Source organism: Marmota marmota, unplaced genomic scaffold (genome assembly GCF_001458135.2).
Source record: "Marmota marmota marmota unplaced genomic scaffold, marMar, whole genome shotgun sequence".
Lineage (NCBI taxonomy): Eukaryota > Metazoa > Chordata > Mammalia > Rodentia > Sciuridae > Marmota > Marmota marmota.
Window position 1 is genome coordinate 1,334,694 of NW_026000243.1, and position 15,918 is coordinate 1,350,611.

Sequence of the window (15,918 nt, forward strand, 5' to 3'; positions counted from 1 at the left end):
CCTACAACTTGGAGCTGGAGTTGTGGCTCAGTGGTAGAACACTTGCCTAGCACGTGTGAGGCACTGGGTTTGATCCTCAGCACCACATAAAAGTAAATAAAATAAAGGTCTATTGACAAAAAAAAAAATACTTACAACTTGCTCTAACTACAATTTGCTTAAACTTCATTTTATTCTATCTTTCTTTCTCTAATCATTTTGACTAAAACAGATTCTTTCTCAAACAAAAATTGCTTTTTTAAATTTTATTTTAATTCTTTAAAAAATAAATCTTCATACATATAATTTGATCAAATACATCTCCATTTACTCAAAAAGGAATTATTTCCCTTCTTAGTTTTAGTTTTATTTAACACATAAAATCCTTAGAAATTATGAATCAATGCCTTGTAGATGAACACAAATTTATAATTTCTAGAAAGATGTGCTTTTTCATTACATAAATCTGGAATGTGGAAATGCACCCAATATACTTCACAATTAAAAATCATATAAACAAAATATTAAAGAATATGAAGATTAAACTTATGTTCAATAATTGATAATTTAATATTTTAAATAAGGATCTGGGAGACTTTGTGTCCCAAGAGAAGTCTTCTACCCGCGGTCCTGTATTGAGCCACTGGAGCTAGAGAACACAGTGGGTTCAATCCAACAGCTAAGTCCAGAGAGAGTTCTTGGGAAGCAAGGACAGTCACTTTGGGCATTTGTTTGTGTCACCAAATTTGTTGTTTTACAGATTAAAACAACAACAACAACAAAATGAAGAAGAAGCAGGTTACAGCAAATTTGTTGTTGCAATTGCATCAGTCACCAATAATAACTCAGGGCATTTATTGATAACTGGTAATATATGTTATATGTTCTGGGTAAGAATTGAGATAAGAAGAAACATCTGTCCTGAGGTTACTTATTATCTTTATGGATCAGGGAGTCCTCAGACCTATTGTGCTATGCTAGTATGACCTAGGTGACCATATCTTATGGCTTCTATTTGCCCTGGGCTAAAGAATTTTGAGATCTCATTCTTGCAACATTTTTTCTTCCATTCTGTAGATTGTTTCTTAATTCTGTTGGTTATTTCCCTTGCTGTGTAGAAGCTTCTTAGTTTGGTAATATTCCTCATTTGTCTATTTTTCACTTTTGTTACTTTGTATCTTTTGTATAAAAATATCAATGCATACACAAAATTCTTGAAGGATTCTCCTTATATTTTCTTGTAGTAATTTTCTATTTTCAGGTTTTGTAGTTAGGTCTTTGAGTTTGTTTTTGTGCATGATGTGAGAAAAGAATCTATTTTCATTCTTTTGCATAAGTATATCCAATTTTGCCAGCACCATTTGTTGAAGAGACTGTCTTTTCTCCTCTATATGTTCCTGATGACTTTGTCAAAACTCAGTTGACTATATGAATATGGATTGATTTCTGGATTAATTTCCATTCCATCTCTCTGTGTCTTTTTATGCCAGTATCCGTGGTCATCTCAGCAACCTCTGGGTGGTGCCTCTACTTCAGTAGTTCAAGCACCAGCTCTAGCACACCTCCAGCCTTCAGTAGTTCAAGAACCAATCTATCAAACTTCTTTTCTTAGATTCTAGAATCTGATTATGCTTTCTTTTCTATTTGTACCAGTCCTGGAATAATAGCTATTTTTCTCTAGATTAAATATATTTGCATTTTCTCATTATTAACCTCTTTCTTTTTTCCTTGCAATATTTATATAACTATCTCTGTATTGTAATTTCCTTTGTTTGGAAATGTATAACTTGCTTCTTTTTTTAACTTGACCTTGTCTGATACAGGAAACATACTTTATACAAATAGACTGTCTTCCCACATCACATAATATAATCCTGTCCAATTAGTTCATGCCAAAACCATGATGACAAGGAGTCATTAAACATAGTAAATTGATAATAGTTTGTTTCTGCCAAAAAAAATATTTTTAAAGTCATTTCTCTCTCCCTCTCTCTCTCCCCACTCCTTTTTTCCCCTGAAGTTACAATTACATGTAGGGATTTATTGGTTCTCTTTTTACCACATGGTAAAGCTCAACTGAAATTAAAACCAAGCAGGACCAAACAGGAAAAAAGTGTGAAGAGAGAGCCAGGCTGATGACATGACTCTACCCTGCCATTTACATCCTTGATTTATCAGTTGCCCACACCGTTTTGGCATAGGCTGCTTTGTATAAGCAAGTTTGACTTAGATTCATTATTTAAATTGAAAGATCCCTGAATGCACATGGTACAAACTTGTTTTTTCTGTGCTGTATAACACAGTACTGCATAGTATAGTGGTTAAAGAAAACAATTTTAGATATTTGGGTCTAAATATAACTTGGAACAATGAGTTAATACCTCCCATCTCTGGGTTCCTTATGTGTGAGACAGGGATGGTTGGCTCAGAGGGTAACTGTAAGCACTAGATGAAGGATGGTATATAAAGAGTTTAGCACCATGACCATCTTTCTTGTCAGATTGAGGGGCCCCAGGGCAAGGCTTATGTGTCACTCAGTTTGTTTTCACAGTGACTTCCTGATCAAAACAACGAAAAAAAAAAGTTATTGGATAAAATAAAGAATTAAAACTCTGAAATCAAAAGAGACTATGGGTTTTAGGCCACATGTACCTTCTGCTCTGAGTAGATCAGAAGTGTTTGAGACATGGGAGATTTAAGCATTGGTGTCCAGGTTATAGTGTGTTTCTTGTGCTCAAAGTTGTCCTGGTGATATAGCCAAAGGACTCTGATTAAAGGTGGAGTAATTAATGTAGACATGTTGTCTTTATTCCCCTTCAAATTCATTAACATGGCAAAAAGTGATTAAAAATGTCAGTAACTCACAAGTAAAAAACAAAGAACAACAATAATAACAAAAAAAATCCATAGAGATTCACAATTTCCAAATTCAAGAAGTTATAAAGTAAATGAGTGAACAATATTTGGTTTGGCATTCTCACAACTCCTGATGCTAAGATAGAAATGGAAAACCAAGGAAACTTCTGATTTACACTGTACCCTCGATCATATTCTCAGAACTCCCTGGCATGAGGTATCTTTGAAAGAAATGAAGGTGGGAAATTCTTTTTTTTAGAAGAAATTATATCATCAGATCCCTTAACCTCCTCATGTAGCCAATGTCTACCTTTATTTACATTCAGTAAAAGACTAAATTTTATTAATTAAAGAAGTAAAACAGAGTTTCTCTACCAGAAGACCATATATTCATGTAAAATTATTTATTATATTTAAAACAAAGCAAGAAGGTAGAAGTTTTGACTCATGAATATTAGAACCATTAGTCTTTTTCCTTCACTCAGGTCGCACAATGTTGAAGCCTAGGATTATATTCTTCAGGAATTTTAGAAGATTTTCTTTGAATAATCAGCTTGGATAAAATGAGCTAAAGGCACATAAGTAGGTATTGAAAAGAACTATGTGTAAGGTAGATATAGCAGGCATCCAGACTGTACAGATAGACTAGTGATTCTCAAAAAGGGAAATTTGTCATTGTAGGGATGGAAAAGTGTGATTGTTTTCTTTCTCATCATAGAGGTCATGACCAACACTCTTACAATAAAATACATATTAACAAAAGAAAATATTAACAAATTTATTTAGTCAAATACAGGACCAACAGCCATTACCCAAAGAACAGGGAAAAGTTCTATTTTTATAGTTATGTTTGAGGGAAAATGGGCAGTAACCATACTACCAAAAGCACTATACAGATTTAATGCAATTCCAATCAAAATCCCAATGACATTTCTCATAGAAATAGAAAAAGTAGTCAGGAAATTTATCTGGAAACCTGAGACCCAGAATAGCTAAAGCAATTCTTAGCAAAAAGAGTGAAGCAGGTGGCAACACTATACCAGAACTTAAATTACACTGCAAATCTATAGAAACAAAAATGGCATAGTATAGACTTGTAAACCAATAGTGCAAAATAGAGGTCACATAGACAAACCCACATAAATACAGTTATCCTATATTAGACAAAGGTGCCAAAAACATATATTGGAGAAAAGAAATCCTTTTAAACAAATGGTGCTGGGAAAACTGGAAATCCATATACAACAAAATAAAATTAAGCCCCTATCTCTCATTATGCACAAAACTCAACTCAAAGTGGATCAAGGACCTAGGAATTAAACCATAGACCCTGCACTGAAGAGAAGAAAAAGTAGGCCCAAATCTCCCTCATATCAAATTAGGTCCTGAGTTCCTTAATAAGACTCCTATAGTGCAAAAATTAAAATCAAGAATCAATAAATGGGATGGATTCAAACTAAAGTTTCTTCTCAGCAAAAGAAACAATCTGTGAGGTAAATAGAGAGTGTACAGAAGTGGGAGCAAATTTGTACCCCTCACCCATCAGATAGAGCACTAATCTCTAGAGTATATAAAGAACTCAAAAACTCATCACCCCCCCAAAAAAATAACCCAATTGATAAATGGGCCAAGGACCTGAACAGACACTTCTCAGAAGATGATATATAATTAATCAACAAATATATGAAAAAAAATGTTCAACATCTCTAGCAATTAGAGAAATGCAAATCAAAACTACTCTAAAATTTCATCTCACTCCAGTCAGAATAGCAGCTATCAAGAATACAAAGAACAGTAAGTGTTGGAGAGGATGTGGAGAAAAAAGGCACACTCTTACATTGCTGGTGGGATTGCAAATTGGTGCAACCACTCTGGAAAGCAGTATGGAGATTCCTTAGAAATTTTTGAATGGAGCCACCATTTGACCCAGCTATCCCACTCCTTGGTTTATATGCAAAAGATTTAAAAACAGCATGCTACAGGGACACAACCACATCAATGTTTATAGCAGCACAATATACAATAGCTAAATTGTAGAATCAACCTAGATGTCCTTCAGCAGATGAATGGATAAAGAAACTGTAGTATATATACACAATGGAATATTACTCAGCATTAAAAGAGAATAAAACCATGGAATTTGCAGGTAAATGGATGGAGTTGGAGAATATAATGCTAAGTGAATAAGCCAATCCACCAAAACTAAAGGCTGAATATTCTCTCTGATACGTGGATGGTGATTCATAATGGCGATGTCAGGGGAGCATGTTAAGAATAGACAAACTTTAGATAGAGCAAAGGGGAAGGAGAGGAAGGGAGTGGGTGTGAGGGTAAGAAAGATGGTGGAATGAGATGGAGATAATTATCTGTATGAATACACGAATGGTGTGACTCTACTTTATAAACAACCAGAGACATGAAAAATTGTGTTCTATATGTGTACAATGAATTGAAATGCATTCTGCTGTCATGTATAACAAATTAGAATACATAATTTTTTTTAAATGGGCAATCATGTAAAATGAATGAGATTGGACAAAAATATACCATCTAATATACTGGGTTGAAAAAGGAAACTCACACATCTTGTCTGTGCTGTTTCTTCTTTGCTTCTCTATGTGGCATTCCTTCCTCTTGGCTATGAGAGAGAGAATGTCTTTTAGAATGAAAGTCTTATGATCTACTATCTGACCAGAAAGATCAGGGGATTTCTTTGTGTCCAGCTTTTATACAGAAGGATGAGAAAAGGTTTTAATATGTTTCTAAGTCTCATGATTGGCTTTGAGAAAGAGGGGACCTCGTTTCAATGGCATGCATTTAAGAAGAGGAATTCTTAGTTTCTGTGGTCTGCTTTGGGGAATCAAGGGGAACAGAAGGAAGAAAGATGGGAGACAGTCAGGAAGAGACTTCTTTCTGAGCCCTTCCAATGTCCTTCAGTTCAAATACCCAATATGCCAAAGTGCTATATATTGGAAATAATTCTCTGAGTTCCAAAATTATCAAGGGGTCATTTCACAATGTCTTTGGAAAATTTTGATGATCACAACTAGTTATTTCTTTAAAGAGTTTTTATGTGGGAGTTTGGACAGGATAGTACTATCATCTAATGGGCAGTAGCCAGGAATTCTGTGCATTCTACACTATACAAAATTAGCCCCACAACAAAAACCCACCTCATCAGTCAACAGTGTCAGGGTTGAGAAACTCTAATTTATAATGAATAGTTATGTAGAACAAGGGAAGGGATTAAAAGTAATATCATCTATCAGTCATTTTTTACATGTAGACATGGGTCTGATATGGTCATGTAACTTAATTCCCACAACTCAATTAGTTAGGTCATTTATGAGCCTCATTTTGTAGATATGCACATGTATATGTAGAAACAAATATAAACAAGAATCAGTGAAGTTTTATCACTTGTGAAAATTTTTAGAGTCATTGAGTTGAAAAGTCTATTTAAACTCATGCAGACTTGAAAGCCTACTTTTATTCTTTCAGCCTCTGCTGCAACATCTCTTTATTAAGGTGAATTGCCCAAGCATGTTGAGTGTTAAAGTTATTATCCAATGGTTATTAACACAATCCCAGAGGCTTGTAGAAAGGAATAGAAATAGCAAGTACTATGCCTTGGACCTTCTTCTTGAAGAGCTGAGCAAGGTATGACAAGGAGAGGGCCTCTTGGAGTCACCCAGTACTTTGCCCTAGATATCAGGAATTTCTGGTAGGAAATTATAAGTTGAGTAGAACTTTGATTCTCAAAATATCCAATGTTCTGTTATTCAGGGTGTAAATAGAATCTCAGTAATTTCTTCTCTCAAGTGGCTCATCCAACTGAGGAAATCACAAAGGACAGCAGAATTCTCTGTGCTACTAATAAAGTTTCCCAGAACCAAGGGGCAGAAAATAGATTCTCATTTAGGTGAAGTGATGCTTTGGAGGATACATAGCTTCATTATCTTAATCTCATATACTTTGATTCTTTATAACATCATTCATATGTCCTCAGCTAAGGGGTTATCCAAGGCCATGAGCACCTGTGGTTCTCACATAGTAACTGTTGGTTTCATCTATGGGTCTGCACTGCTCATGTATGTCAAACCATCATCTTCTGGGTCTGTGGACAAGGGGAAATATTTCTCAGTGTTTTTCATTTTGGGGGTTCCCTTGTTAAATTCCCTCATTTATAGCCTCAGAACAAGGAAGTCAAATTTGCTCTGAAGAGAACCCTGAAGAGAATCCAGAGAAGAACCACTGGGGATGCCTTAGTTTCTGACATAGGCTATAAGACTGGATTTTTTAAAAAAGACCCAACAATATGCTACCTCCAGGAGACTCATCTAATAGAAAAAGACATACACAGACTGAAGGTGAAAGGTTAGGAAAAATCATGCCACTCACATGGACTGCAGAAGCAAGCAGGGGTTTCCATCCTCATATCAAATAAAGTAGACTTCAAGCCAAAGTTAATCAAAAGGGATAAAGATGAACATTACATACTGCCCAAGGGAACCATACACCAACAAGACATAACAATCATAAATATATATGCCTCAAACAATGGTGCAGCTATATATTTCAAACAAATTCTTCTCAAGTTCAAGAGTTAAGTTGACCACAACATAATAATCTTGGGTGACTTTAACACCTCTCTCTCACCACTGGATAGATCCTCCAAACTAAAGTTGAATAAAGAAAATATAGTACTCAATAATACAATCAATAACTTAGACTTAACTGATATGTATAGAATATATCAACCTGCATCAGGCAGATACACTTTCTTCTCAGCAGCGCAGAGATCCTTCTCTTAAATAGACCATATACTATGCCACAAAAAAGTAGAGATACTACTATGCATTTTATCAGATCATAATGGAATGAAATTGAAAATAAACAACAAAACAAAAAATAAAATTTTTCCAACACCTGGAGACCAAACAATATGCTACTGAATGAACAATAATGGGTTGCAGAAGGCATCAAGGAGGAGATTTAAAAATTCTTAGAGTTAAATAGGAACATAGACACAATATATCAAAATCTCTGAGACACTATGAAATCAGTACTAAAAGTAAAGTTCATTGCATGAAGTTCATTCCTTAAAAGAATAAAGGCCAAGAAATAAATGACCTCACATTACATCTCAAAGCCCTAGAAAAAGGAGAACAAATTAGCAGCAAAAGCAGTAAAAGGCAAGAAATAATTAAAATTAGAGCTGAAATCAATGAAATCAAAACAAAAGAAACAATTGAAAAAATTGATAAAACAAAAAGTTGTTCTTTAAAAAAATAAATAAAATTGACCTTAGCTATGCTAATGAAGAGAAAGAGAGAGAAAACTCAAATTACCAGCATACATGATGAAAAAAGTAATATCACAACGGACACTATAGAAATATAAAGGAAAATGAGAAATTATTTTGAAAATTTACTCCAATAAAAGAGAGACATTAAAAGCATTGACAAATTTCTTAAGTCATACAATTCACCCAGATTGAATCAGAATGATATACACAATTTAAACAGACCAATATCAAGTGATAAAATAGAAGATGCCATCAGAAGCTTAACAACCAAGAAAAGCCCAGGACCGAATGGATACACAGCCGAGTTCTACAAGACCTTTAAAGAAGAAATAATACTAATACTCTTCAGTTTATTTCAGGAAGTAGAAAAATAGGCAGCACTTCCAAACTCATTCTATGAGGCCAATGATCAGCACTTCCAAACTCATTCTATAAGGCCACCCTGATCCCAAAACCAGGCACATCAATAGACTAAAAGATAAGAATCACATGATCATCTCAATAGATGCAGAAAAAGCATTTGACAAAATACAGAAAAACTAGGGATAACAGGAACATATTTCAATATTGTCAAGGCTGTCTACGCTAAGCCCCAGGCCAACATCATTCTAAATGGAGAAAAATTAAAGGTATTCCCTCTAAAAAACTGGAACAAGACAGGGATGCCCTCTTTCACCACTTCTATTCAACATAGTTCTTGAAACACTGGCCAGAGCAATTAGACAGACAGAAGAAATCAAAGGGATATGTATAGGAAAAGGTGAACTTAAATTAGAACTGTTTGCTGATGATATGATTCTATACCTAGAAGACTCAAAAAGCTCCATCAGAAAACTTCTAGAATTGGTAAATAAATTTAGCAAAGTAACAGGTTATAAAATCAACACCCATAAATCAAAAGCATTTATGTATATCAGTGACAAATCCTCTGGGAAGGAAATGAGAAAAACCACCCCATTTACAATAGCCTCAAAAAATAAATAAAATAAAATACTTGGGAATCAACTTAATGAAAGAGGTAAAAGATCTATACAACAAAAACTACAGAATCCTAAAGAAAGAAATCAAAGAAGACCTTTTTAGATGGAAAAATCTACCTTGCTTTTGGATAGGCAGAATTAAAATTATCAAAATGATCATACTACCAAAAGCACTATACAGATTTAATGCAATTCCAATCAAAATCCCAATGACATTCCTAATAGAAATAGAAAAAGTAATCATGAAATACATCTGGAAAAATAAGAGACCCAGAATAGTTAAGCAATCCTTAGCAGGAAGAGTGAAGCAGGTGGCATCACTATACCAGATCTTAAACTATGCTGCAGAGCAATAGTGACAAAAACAGCATGGTATTGGCACCAAAACAGACTGGTAGACCAATGGTACAGAATAGAGGACACAGAGACTAACCCCCAAAATTACAATTATCTTATATTAGACAAAGGTGCCAAAAACATGCACTGGAGAAAAGATAGCCTCTTCAACAAATGATGCTGGGAAAACTGGAAATTCATATGCAACAAATGAAATAAATCACTCACAAATTGCTGGTGAGATTGCAAATTGGTGCAACCAATATGGAAAGCAGTATGGAGACTCCTTGGAAATCTGGGAATGGAGCGGCCGTTTGATCCAGCTATCCCTCTCCTCGGTCTATACCCAAAGGACTTTAAATCATTATACTCAGAGACACAGGCACATCAATGATTATAGCAGCACAATTCACAATAGCTAAACTGTGGAACCAACCTAGATGCCCTTCAGTAGATGAATGGATGAAAAAAATGTGGCATATATACACAATGGAGTTTTATTCAGCAATAAAAGAGAATAAAATCATGGCATTTGTAGGTAAATGGATGAAGTTAGAGAAGATAATGCTAAGTGAAATTAGCCAATCCCCCCAAAAAAACAAATGTCAAATGTTTTCTCTGATATAAGGAGGCTGATTCATAGTGGGGTATGGAGGGGAAGTATGGGAGGAACAGACAAACTCTAGATAGGGCAGAGAGGTGGAAGGGAAAGGGAGGGGGCAGGGGGTTAGCAAGGGTGGTGGAATGTAGTGGACATCATTATCCAAAGTACATGTATGAAGACATGAATTGGTGTCAGCATACTTTGTATACAACCAGAGATATCAAAAATTGTGCTGTATATGTGTAATAAGAATTGTAATGCATTCCACTGTCATTTATTTATTTATTTAAGAGAGAGAGAGATAGAGAATTTTTTAATATTTATTTTTTAGTTTTTGGTGGACACACATCTTTGTTTGTATGTGGTGCTGAGGATCGAACCCGGGCCGCACGCATGCCAGGCGAGCGCGCTACCGCTTGAGCCACATCCCCAGCCCTGTCATTTATTTTTTTTTAAATTAATTTAAAAAAGAAAGAAAAAAATTCCCTTCATCCACAGACCCAGGAGATGATGGTTTAATATGAGTGAACAGCCCAAATCCATAAAATAGGCAGTTACTATGTGAGAACCACAGGTACTCTTGGCCTTGGATGAACCCTAAGCTGAGGACATATGAATGGTATTATAGAGAATCAAAGCATAAGAAATTAAGATAATGGGGCTAGATACAATGACACTGACCCCTCAAAAACAGAATTCACAAGCTCATTGATGTGGGTGCGGCTGCAGAACGTTGAAGGAGGGGGAAGATCTCACAAAGGTAGTAGTTAATAATGTTAAAATCACAAACCCTGAGTCTGACTATACATCCTTTGTGGACCATGGCACCTGCAAACCCCATTAAGTAAAAACCCAACATCTTCAGAGAACAGACCGTAGGTGACATGATGTCTCTGTATAGCAGAGGCTTACAGAAGGCCACATAGCAATCATATCCACAGCTGTTAGCAAATAACACTCTGAGTTGATCAAAAAGCAGAAGAAAAATATGTGAATCATGCATCCTGTAAAGGAGATGATGTTCTTCTCAGGGGAAAAAAAAACATCAATATTTTGGGAGTAGAGACAGATGCAAAACAGAAATCAGTGAAGGAAAGATTGAAGAGGAAAAAGTACAGGGGTGTGTGGAGGTGTGAATTCAGGCAAATTAGGTTGATTAAACTTAAATTTCCCACCACAGTGACTGCATAGTTCACCAAGAACAAGAAAAACAGGGGCAGCTGCAGCTCAGGTTGGTCTGTGGAGTCATAAGAATAAACTCTGTCACAGAGGAGTCATTCTCTAAAGCCACTGACTTCAGAGGTAGGATCTATAGAAGCAGGAATAGAAGATGACATTAAGAATGAACCCCAAGTCTTTGACCCCAGAAGCTGCTGGTTTCCAAGCTCAAGATTGTCCAAAGACACACAAAAAGGCCTCCAAAGAGCAAGACTTCCTATGATGATCCTCGAGAAGTAGCCATTTCCCTCCTGCTTCTCCCACAAGATGTCCCTATTCAAGGAGAATAGTTGACCTCCCAGTGTCTTGAACATTATTTCCTCCCTTCTCCTCAGTCTTCACTAAAGATTAGGACCGAAATGAATAACAAATAAGTGGTGGTCTCCACACCCATGGTTTATATAACTTTGGGCTTAAAAAAGAAATTATCAAGACAAAAATGATTCAATGCTCACCCAGTTCCCCTGGAGGTCTCACTCCTGCTGGACATCAAGGACCTTCACCCCAGTGTTCTATGAGACAAAGTTTCTCATGATAAGGGAGGTAATAGCAATCAAGTCAGATCTGTCTCTCACATGCTAGAAGAGAAACTCTCAAGAATGTGCCTGGATTTCTATTTGAAAATATCTCCTGAAAGTTCTCTTCGTTTGGACGAAGGAAAACAATAACTTTAAGTGAGCCTCCAAAATGTAAATGAGAATATTTCATGCCACTTAGATATGAAAATTATGTTCTCCTTTTTAATTTGTTCTCAAGTTGGATGAGCCCCCTTGAGAGTTGAAATTACTGAGTCCATGTTTACATCTTGTATAATAGACCTAGCATTGGACCTTTGGGGATTTAATCTTCTACTCAGTGTATAATTTCCCACCAGAAATTCCTGGTCACCAGAGTGAATTACATAGGAATTACAAAGCCCCTATTGTTGATCTTCTCCTAATGCCCTCAGAGGGAAGTCCAGGGCAGAGTCACTTTCCTTTCCTAACATGTTCCTAACAACCCCCTGGATTTCATTAAGAAACATTAAATTGTATGTTTAATTCGATCAAACAGAATTGCAGCAAAGAGATTGCAAGAATTGAAGACTCAAGACAGTATGAGTTTAAATCCAGCTTGTTCATGTTCCTGTTAGACTGTGAGCATGTATCATCACTTCAGTGAACATTTTTCATTTACATATTTGTATTTCAGTTACTAGAGATTGAACCCAGAGGCACTGCACCACTGAGCTAAACCCACCAGCCCTCTTTAATTTTTATCTTGAGACAAGAGTCTGGTTAAGTTGCTGAGGATCTCACTAAATTGCTGAGGCTGGCCTTGAACTTGTGAATCTCCTGCCTCAGCCTCTCAAATCATTGGGATTACAAGCATGAGTAACTGTGCCAGACAGCCCCCATACCCCTTTTTCATTTTTATTTATTTACTTGCTTTTTTGTTTGTTTGTTCTAATTAGGTATATATTACAGCAGAATGCAATTTGATTCATTGTACACAATTGTAGCACAACTTTTCATTTCTCTGGTTATACACAATGTAAAGTCGCACAGTATGTGCAGTTATATATGTACCTAGGGTAATAATGTCCATCTCATTCAACCATCTTTCCTGCCCCCACTCCCCTACCCCCTCTACTTCCCCTTTGCCCAATGAATTTTCCTCCATTTTTCCCACGCCCCCCATTATGGATAAGCATCCACTTATCAGAGAGAACATTTGGCCTTTGGTTTTTTGGGGATTGACTTACTTTGCTTAGCATGATATTCTCCAACTCCATCCACTTACCTGCAAATGCCATAATTTTATTCTCTTTAAATGCTGAGTATATTCCATTATGTATGTATACCACAGTCTTTTTTTATCCATTCATCTATTGAAGGACCTCTGGATTGCTTCCACAATCTAGCTATTGTGAATTGAGCTGTTATAAACATTGATGTGGCTGTGTTACTATAGCATGCTGATTTTAACTCCTTTAAGTATAGACCAAGGAGTGGGATAGCTGGGTCAAATGGTGGTTTCATTCCAAGTTTTTTAAGAAATCTCCATACTATTTTCCAGCTTGGTTGCACCAATTTGCAGTCCCACCAGCAATGTATGCATGTGCCTTTTCCCCCTACAAATCCTTACCAACACTTATTGTTGCTTATATTCTTGATAATTGCCATTCTGACTGGTGTGAGATGAAATCTTAGAATAGTTTTGATTTTCATTTCCCTAATGACTAGAGATGTTGGACAATTTTCATATATTTGTTGATTAAATGTGTATCTTCTTCTGAGAAGTGTCTGTTCAGCTCCTTAGCCCATTTATTGATTGCATTATTTGTTTTGGGGGTGTTAAGTTTTAAGTTCTTTATATATCCCGGAGATTACTGCTCTATCTGATGTGTGTGTGGCAAAAATTTGCTCCTTTCATTGGCCTTTCCTTGAGTGTAGTTCATCCCTTTGCTGATTTTCATTGTTGTTTTTCATTTCCTCCTCATGCAACATTTTGCTGAGAACGCTCTGTAATGCAGTCTTTCTCACTGTAAATTCTTAACTTTTTTATTATGAAAAGTTTTTATTTCATCATCAAATCTGAAGCTTAATTTTGCTGGCTATAAGATTCTTGGTTGGCATCCATTTTCTTTCAGAGCTTGGTATATGTTGTTCCAGGGTCTCCTGGCTTTGAGGGTCTGGATTGAAAAATCTGCTGAGATCCAAATTGGTCTCCCCCTTTATGTGATCTGATTCCTCTCTCTTGTGGCCTTTAAGATTCTGTCCTTATTCTGTATGCTAGGCATTTTCATTATAATGTGCCTTGGTGTAGATCTGTTGTAATTTTGTACATTTGGTGTCCTGTAAGCCTCTTGTATTTGATCTTCCAATTCATTCTGTATGTTTGGGAAATTTTCTGATATTATTTCATTGAAGAGATTGTGCATTCCTTTGGTTTGAATCCTTGTGCCCTCCTCTATCCCAATAAATCTTAGATTTGGTCTTTTGATGCTATCCCATAATTACTGGATGTTCTATTTATGGTTTCTTACCATCACTATTTGGTCAACTTTATTTTCAAGATTGTATATTTTGTTTTCCTTACCTGATATTCTGTCTTCTAAGTGATCTATGCTGTTGGTAATGCTTTCTATTGAGTTTTTTATTTATTTGGTTTATCATTTCCTTCATTTCAAGGATTTCCTTCATTTCAAGGATTTTTTTTTCAGAATCTCTATCTTTTTCTTGAAGTGATATTTTGCTACCTGTACTTGTTCCCTTATCTCTTTGTTGGAGTGATCAATTTTTGCCTGCATTTGCTCATTTAGGTCATTATTTAGTTCACAGATCATTCTAATTATGTATATTCTGAACTCCTTCTCTGACATTTCATCAACTGTGCTGTGCATGAATTCTAGTATTGTAGCATCTTGGTTTGTTTGGGGCACTTTCTTCCCTTGTTTTTTCATGTTGTTTATGTGTCTTCCTTTCTTGCAGTTCATATCTAAGGTATTATAGTTTCTACCCTATAATCTTGTAATGCCCCTGAAGATTACCTGTACCTCACCTTGGTGTTGGGCTTCCAGTCCCCACTGGTGTCTCACTTTGGATGCTACTGCAACTAAAAGTGGTGGCAGCAATAGCAGCAGTAACTCAAGATAGCAGTGAGGGTGTCCCAAGATGGATGCAACCACTTTCAGAGATAGGGCTGAAAGGGCAGGACTTAAAATGGGTTTGGGTTGCCTGTTCATAGAAACAGCTGCCTCCAGGCTCTGTCTGTTGTTGCAAGGTGAAGGCTACTGCTTGGACAGAGCTATGATGATGGCTTCAGTGTCAAGGTAGAGGTAGGCTAGGCCTGGGCTCCCAGGTGAGTCAGTGTAGTGGTTCTGGTCCTGACCTGGGCCTGGGCCCCCTGCACTGTTCAGCAGGGGCAATCCTGGGATCCTGGGTAGGTCTGCTGGTCATCAGGGCTGTCCTGGGCCTAACCTGGGCCTAGACTCCCGTGTGGGTCCTCATTTTGGTGCTGAGACAGGGTTTCACTAAGTTTCCCTTGTGACTTTTGAGGAGCTGTAATTATAGGCATGTTCTGCAGCACCAAGGTTTTACATTTGTGTGTGTGTGTGTGTGTGTGTGTGTGTTTACCTCTATGAAAGGAATGTCATCAAAAATAGCTAGGTGTATGTCTCTTGAATAGCTTTTTGCCTAAGATACAGAAGGACCTCAACTTGAGCCACATAACAAAATATAATAATTATTATTATAAAATTGGAATCACATTAAAAATGCAATTCCATCATGTTGTGGGAATTAAGTAAGATGATTCACATAAAGTATTAAAACTGTGCCTGCCAGGTAAAAACAGCCTGATAGAAATTAGTACCCCTTCCCTTCTTCAATTTGCTTCTTCATATGAATCACGGATTCTCCACTTTGGCACCATTAAAATTTGGGTGAGCTGAGTCTTGTTGTAGGGCTATCCTGGGTAATATAGAATGTACGGCATCCCTAGTCCCTGCCCTTTAAATGCTTGTACTGTCCTCCCTACCCAAACCTACTCACCACTTGTGACCAACAGTAATTTCTCCAGTGATAGATTCCTTGGGATGTACTGCTGCTTAGAAAAAGGTGTGCCAATATATGGCACATTGGCATGCTGAGTAC

General features: G+C 36.5%; 1 pseudogene; it reads right to left on the reverse strand.

Moving 5' to 3' along the window:
• Positions 1 to 12,077, reverse strand: part of LOC107153529 — a 45,871-nt pseudogene extending 33,794 nt beyond the window's left edge.
• Between the last annotated feature and the right edge of the window lie 3,841 nt (positions 12,078 to 15,918).